The sequence below is a fragment of the Schistocerca serialis genome, chromosome 5, assembly GCF_023864345.2.
Source record: "Schistocerca serialis cubense isolate TAMUIC-IGC-003099 chromosome 5, iqSchSeri2.2, whole genome shotgun sequence".
In the NCBI taxonomy this organism is placed as follows: Eukaryota; Metazoa; Arthropoda; class Insecta; order Orthoptera; family Acrididae; genus Schistocerca; species Schistocerca serialis.
Window position 1 is genome coordinate 15,033,124 of NC_064642.1, and position 7,909 is coordinate 15,041,032.

The 7,909-nt window shown below is 42.1% G+C and overlaps 1 non-coding gene across 1 annotated transcript; it reads left to right on the forward strand.

Moving 5' to 3' along the window:
* The first annotated feature begins 1,462 nt into the window (after positions 1-1,462).
* On the forward strand, positions 1,463-1,538 carry Trnat-ugu (transfer RNA threonine (anticodon UGU)). The gene has a single exon. It is a non-coding gene; the product is annotated as a tRNA-Thr (tRNA).
* Positions 1,539-7,909: the final 6,371 nt, after the last annotated feature.

Here is a 7,909-nt window from a genome sequence, read left to right on the forward strand (position 1 = left end):
TAGCTTTTAGAATATTTTGGAAAAAGATGTCTGGAAGGAAACTGGACGGTAATTTTTTAAGCTTGACTTGTCACCTTTCTTATGAAATGATTTAGTAATTGCATATTCTAACCTGTGTGGAAAAGTTCCCTGTGCCAGTGGTGCATTGCATGAATTACTGAGGAGATTACTTACTAGGCTGAAACAACTCTTTAGAATTCTGTCTAAAATTCCAACAAACCCACACGAGCGTTTGTGTTTTAGAATTTTTATAACTGGATTAATTTCAGTAAACATGGGAATAAGTGTTGGGATTGTGTTGATTTGGGACGAGGATGCGAACGGAGTGATGACTGTCAGGTAGCAAAAGAGGCACTGGTGTTCATGGTAACCGCGCTTAACAGCTGTTGGAAAATTCGTGTTGGACACTGTTTGTCGAGTGATTTATTAGAGACAGCCACACAGCAACGGACGGCCGCTACACCGACACGCCCTGCTCTCGTAGCGTACAAGCAAGTGGCCGCCAGAAGCTGTGGCGGGTACCACTTCTTATAGGGGTAGACGCCCGCGAGTACGCAGCCCCTCTCTCTCTCAGGGACAGCAGTGTCACGGACGGGGCTACGGACTGGCACTCTCCCAGAATTGCACTTTGAATCTGATTGAATTTTATTGGCCAGTACACTGAGTGAAGTAAACACTTTTTCGCCAACTGTCGTGTGCTCCATTACTGCTTTCTGCCTTTAAAACTCACTGAGCGCTACAAGGTACGACACTTAATCCACTGAAGCAGTACTTGTGTAAAGTTATGTTACGGTAGGTGGATCAAATTCCAAATGTTGGTTTCACCATCCCTCAAATACAGAAAAGAGAGTATTTAGTTATCTGATGCACCTCATTTACTGAAATTGACGAGAAATTCTTTGACTAAATAGTAGATGGCATTGCTCACATGATTAACTGGGAAGATTTCAGCAGTTTCGTTAATTTACAAGAAAAAGGAGGCTTGCCTTGCAGCAAATAAAATGATTAAGGTCATAGATTCAATACGAGTCACGGATTCACAGTAATTCTGCAGCCGATAAATCGATGATTGTAAAAATTCTTATTTGCTTATAATAAAGTCACTTGTGTATCAGCTCTCACATCCGAAACATCACGCTTAAGATTTCATAATACGTGGCAGAAGCACTTCGTCATAGGAACTGTTTCCCGAAAAGCATCGTGCAGGAATTAAAGAAAAATATATGAAGATGGTATATGTTCTTCGTACAGTTAAGACTAACCGGCCATTGACCTTCATCTTCTGTGCTGGATGCACACGAATTGCTCGAACTCTTACGAGACTCGGTAAGATTGTCTGCCGCGAGTAATGAGTGTAATGGGTAGGGGCACTACGAATCTAGTGTGTGGACATTAAGATCGGAATGTGGGTCTCATGGGGAGCATGAAAGGGACAAATCCCTGCAGTCGCACTATCCTCTGTGCCCTCGGTGGCTCAGATGGATAGAGCGTCTGCCATGTAAGCAGGAGATCCCGGGTTCGAGTACCCGGCTGGGGCACACATTTTCAACTGTCCCCGTTGATGTATAACAACCCCTGTCGACAGCTTAGGGTCTTGATTTAATTATTATTTCATTTAAATAAAAATCGTGACTTCCACAGGAAATATTACGGTATTATCAAACATATGATTCCGAGCTAGAGGAAACCTAGAATCATTCAATATAACGTCACAAAACATGGCGGCTAATTTTCCTGCTGGCCCCAAATGTGGCTCCATCTTGGCCAGTCTACGCTATTTACGCAGGTATTTGGTCCCATACATGAGCAGGTGAAGGTAAATCACCTCTCCTGTGCTTACAGGTTCCTCTCAGTTTGATCGTCACTTGTCTCACTGGCTCACAGTAAGCCTGACTTCTCTGACAAACGCGATGGACAGAGTACACGCTAGAAATGAAAAAAACTCTTACAGAGGAGTGGAAAGTACTTTCTCTCTACTCGCATATGGGAAACAAAGACGTGACATGCTATGAGATACAAACCATCGTAAAAACCTGATTATACGTCGCTATTAAGCCTGTCTCTCATTCAAGGATTCTTTGAGATTTGTTACAGTTTGTTGATAATTATTATTTTGGGACTGTCTGATTACAACTGAATAAAACAAAATCTTTGTTTCATGCGGATTTCGCAAGGCATTTTCAGTGGCCTTCAATATGTGCATATTTTTGTTTAAACTATTTAAATTTACGATTTTGTATATGTAGATTGTAAAGAGTTCTGTCAATTTTTGCTTTTCCATGGTATAATAATAATTTAAAGTCCTGCTAACAGGTTTCGCGGTTGCCGATCTGCATATCGTGTACTTGTTCTGTCGTTACAACTGTTCTTCTGTTTACAGACGGGCCAAAAGTAATGATTATCAACATACCGTAATATCACACGTGACTGAGGACGACAAGACTCGAAAACTTTCAGATTTAACTTTGAAAATAGACTGAAAAGAAGCAAAGCTACGTTTAGAGCATTTCTAGACTTTCAGAAATTTTCTGTTACATTAACTGGAATATACTCTGAACTATTGAAGGTATCAGGGATAAAACACAGTGGACAAAAGTTATTTACACCTCGTACAGAAACCAGTTAGCAGGCAGTCACCGGGAAACTGTAGCTCAGAAGGGAGTGAGACAATCTGTAGTCAGTTTCAGTGTAATTCAATGTGTACACTGAAAAAGTAGTAAACAAAAGCAAAGATAAATTACGAAAAGGAAATAACATACAGAGATTACAAAGAGCTTGGAGGATCAATAGAATGGAATGGATGCTGTCTTGCAAATAGTTTATGAAATGAACGTAAACTGGAAAAAAGGAAGGGTAAAGGCATGTAGGCGAATCAAATGTGGCGAAGTTGAAGGAGTAATATTTGGAAATGAAGAACTAGTAGATGGGTTTTTCTTGTTGGGCAATAAAATTACTGATGATGATCAATGTTGAAGTGGTATAAAAGTAAAATGGAGAATGGTAATAGTAAGAAAATGTTTTCGGTAGAAAGAAATTTGGTATCACGAAACATAAATTTAACTGTTAGAAAGTAATAATGGTTTTACTCCGTTGTGACTGTCTGATGTAGAAACCGGTTGCTAATATGTTAAACGAAAACAGTCCTGGTTGCAAAATTGTTTTTACTGATAACAATTACGCGTTTGACCCATGTAAGGCATCATCAGATTACGTAAACATGTAATAGCAGGAGCATCATCCGTCAGCTGCCGCTGAAGGGCATTAAATAAGAATAAGAAGCATATGGATAGAACGTCTGGTGGTCAAGTGTCTCACCAGACACGCGAATGGTGTGACGTGTGGCAGAGCAGGCTCAGCATGGTGTGCACAGCCGAGAGCCGCGCGTACAACCCGTGGATGTGGGGCGGAAAACAATCGCCGAAGCAGGTCCGCCCAGCACGAGAACGGAACAGATTATGTGACTATCGCGTACCTGATAAGCCTTTTGTCGACCAGATGTTATTTCCAGACGCTTCTTATTCCTATTCAATGCCCTTCAGCGGCAGTTGCGGTGAAGCTTATTCTCCTACATTTTTACATAATCTCATGATGTCCTACAAGAACGAAACGAGTAATTGTTATTTATAAAAACAATTTTGCAACCGAGACGGTTTTCATTCAAAAATCCGTAAGTGGTTGGCGCAGCAGACAGCCAAAATGGTGTGGAACCAATGCTACTTTCTAACAGTTACAATTTCATTCAAAATGTCAGAAAGTCTTTTCTGTTGTTCCACTTTCTGATCGAAAGTATCTGGGCACCTATTACTGGGTATTAACATGGAGTCTGTGCACCTTCTGCTTTTATGATGAACTCTACTGGTGAGACTTTCAATGAGGTGTATGAATGTCTGGGGAGGAATGGCAGCTCGTTCTTCCTCAAGAGCCCAAACCAGAGAAGGTAGTGGTAGGGGAGCGAAGTCGACATTCCAGCTCATCCCAAAGGTGTTCCACTTGATTAATGTGGGGAGTCTGGGTAGGCCAGTCCGTTTCACGAATTTTGTTATGAACAAAGCTTTGCTCCTGAGAAACATTTGCCTGCCATTCCACCATTAACATTAGCACACCTCACTGAAAGTGTCTGATCCAGAGTTCGAGCCGTTGTAAAGGTGGCTGGTGGACGCAGCCCATGTTGATGTCCAGTAATAGGTGCTCAGATAACTTTGATCCAACAGTGTTATGTGCCACCTACCGTGAAGATTGCCACGAAGTAAATACACTTGAAAACGTTGCACACTCGCACACTTCACTCGCTGATGCATAGGATTAAATGTACTGCGCTAATCTGTGATCGGGGACGTAATCATTACGTAGCGAAACTCGTTCTTTGTGTGAAACTGGATGTCACAGATGCCGTGACTTCTCCATGAGTGTTATACGTCTCAGAAAAGTCTCAGGTTTACGACTGCACCAAACAAGGATACCAAGTCGGAGACAGAATTCCCTCCTAATTGTCAATTGCATCTCAACAACTGCTACTGAAGTACATAGAAAAAGAGTACACAAAAAGAAAACAAGTTCCATCATGTCGACAAAAAATAATTAAATTACTTTTCCCCGCAAAAACAGTGCAATATAATTTTAGAAACCTAATGTGTTCACAATTTCGAAACTATATTCTGTTGTGTGGATTAAATCCACAGCTTGCTAATCATTTTTGCCATTTAATATGACATAGTAAACAAGTATTTCCATGAAACCTAGGAAATGGTATTGTTTTCTGTCTTTAACCTAATGTGGTAAGACCTGTGAATCTTCAAGGTACCATTCTAAATAAACTACAAATTGCACGCAATTCCGCATCTCGTGGTCGTGCGGTAGCGTTCTCGCTTCCCACGCACGGGTTCCCGGGTTCCATTCCCGGCGGGGTCAGGGATTTTCTCTGCCTCGTGATGGCTGGGTGTTGTGTGCTGTCCTTAGGTTAGTTAGGTTTAAGTAGTTCTAAGTTCTAGGGGACTGATGACCATAGATGTTAAGTCCCGTAGTGCTCAGAGTCATTTGAACCATTTTTTTTGCACGCAATTAAACGAAGACCAATGAAACTGAATTTAACTTTAACTTTTATTGATTCCAGTTACATTAATAATGGGCCCATTGCATTACTGATTGACAAGCGGATAAACTTAATTGGCTAATTAATACATCAATATCAGTATTCTTCACCAGTTTGGACCCATCAATGTGCAGTCTACGTAAAAAACCATCGGATGGTAAGGTGGAGCATTTGTAATACCTTCCGGTCAGTGAAATTCAGAAAACTACAAGCTGGTGTAAATCGATAACATGCAAGCAAATTTTAAAGAACAAGCACATCTTCTTTACCTTTCACTTGGCATAGTATTGCAAATGTTCTCCGAGTAGTACATTTTAATTAGGAGTGATGCGTATGCCTATGATCTTTTAATGTTTAGAGTATACTTTAGACATTCCTTTATCAATATGGATATCCACAAAATGTGGTGACACTTTTCTTTCCACCATGTAGGCTGCACCTGATGATGCTGTTTTAGGCCGCGAAACCCGTTGTGTTTTAATAAACAATAATTTTACCAGCTTTTAGCTGAGATCTTCCTAACACCAATCTATCAACAGGTGCGGTTGCCCGTAATATAAAATAATTCGTGAAATCGATAAGGTTGGGTACCGTTGATATTCTGGCTTTAGGCACGCCACGTCGCGCATGTAGACGATTTTTTCCCGCAGGTCGCTCTGGTGCCATTGCAGGTTTCCAAACCGAAACACCATGACGTCTCCACACCCTGACGCCCAAAGCCGCAGGAATCGTCTTCACTGTCACCTTCGGTAAATGTGGGTAGATTCTCTCAGTTTAACAGACTGCTGTGCTAGAGTGCGTAAAAGTGGGGGGAGACGCCGTGTGAAACCACATCATTTGAAGATCAGAGTCTCCCATTCTGCTGCAGACGTTGGAAGGCGTCATGTTGTTGTTGATGTTAGTACAGAAGGTGCCGCCAAATGTATCTGACATGAACTGCCTTCTGTCACGAGGGAAGCAGTTTTGCGTAAGTTCAGATCAGTAGCAGTCTGGTAGCTTCGTGGCAGCGCCCTCGTGGCTACTTCTCTCTTGCGCCATGACAGGCCAGTACCACTGAATCAACGACGCTGACACTGCAGGAGATCTTGGCGCGCTGCCCCCGTTTGCTTCAGTATCCGTTGTTTCTCGTGGTGAATCACATTGTCTCTTGAAACTTCCTGGCAGATTGAAACTGTGTGCCAGACCGAGACTCGAACTCGGGATCTTTGCTCTACCATTTGTTGTGAGGAACGCTAACCAAAGACTGCGTTTTATTGGCAGGACACTTAGAAAATGTAACAGACCTACTAAGAAGACTGCCTGCACTACGCTTGTCCGTCCTCTTTTAGAATACTGTTGCGAGGTGTGGGATCCTTACCAGATAGGACTGACGGAGTACATCGAAAAAGTTCAAAGAAAGGCAGCACGTTTTGTATTATCACGAAATATGGGAGAGAGTGTCACAGAAATGATACAGGATTTGGGATGGAAATCATTAAAAGAAAGGCGTTTCTCGTTGCGACGGAATCTTCTCACGAAATTCCAATCACCAGCTTTCTCCTCCGAATGAGAAAATATTTTGTTGACACCGACTTACATAGAGAGGAACGATCACCAAGATAAAATAAGGGAAATTAGAGCTCGTACGGAAAGATATAGGTGTTCATTCTTCCCGCGCGCTATACGAGATTGGAATAATAGGCACTTAAATGTGATTTGCAGAGTATCCATGTAGATGTAGATGTACCATCTGAGCTACCCAAGCACGACTCACGCGCCGTTCTCACAGCTTTACTTCTGCCAGTACCTCGTCTCCTACCTTCCACACTTCACAGAAGCTCTCCTGCGAACCTGGTCTCTTGATATTTACCTCCTATAGCTCATTTTATTTCAGTCAATACGACTCTGTACGACTGAACGGTTTCATGTTCTTGTTAGAAGTAGTCCTATTTATTACGTTATTAAATTTTCACTTTGGCTTTTTTTAATATCATTTATTCTGGCAACAGAAACACCTGAATAGCGAGAAGGAGTCTGATGTTTCCTAGTTCACTGGACAGAAGATTTGCAAATATAAACTTTTTTACCTGCTTCTAGCGACACAATAACAGCCAGGACAGTTTTATTGGGTACTTAACTTACATCTCTACAAAATCTTCGTCTCTACAAAGTTATCAAACCTCCCACGATTGTGACGAGAAAGAGAAGATCAAAACTCCTGCTGAGTCACGGTTCCAGTCATCTGGACGAAACGCAGCTGCCGACGTCACAACTACTGCTGCCTGCACCCATTTGAATCCGCCAGCTGTAATCAAGTCTTGGTCTTCCCCCACAATTTTTGCCTTCCTCACTTCCGTTCGTTTCCGAAATGCCCTAGAGTGTCTGCTATTGACCGATGTCTTCTTTCAGTAAAGTTATGACACAATTTTATTTTCTCCGCAATTTGATTCGGTATCTCATCAGTTATTCGATCTACTCGTCTGATCTTCAGCACTGTTCTGGAGAACCACATCCCAAAGGTTTCTAATCTCAGGAGAAATTTTTACCATGCACGTTTCACTTCCGTACAATTCAGGAAAATGGAGTCGCTAATCAAAACTATCTGGATATGTCTATGTAATGCTGAAATGAGCACCAGATGTCACCAGTTTCGGATCTCGTAGCGTAAGAGAACTCGGGAGCATTGGTTTGCCAGTAGAGAGGCAGTAGCACCAGAACAGGTCGGCCAAAAGAGGTCAGAGCCTTCGAACGTGGGCCAGTCACTGCATCTCACCTGAGCAACATATCCTTCCGGGACATTTCAACCCTTATGAAGCAGTCCACGAAGACGGCTGATGATGT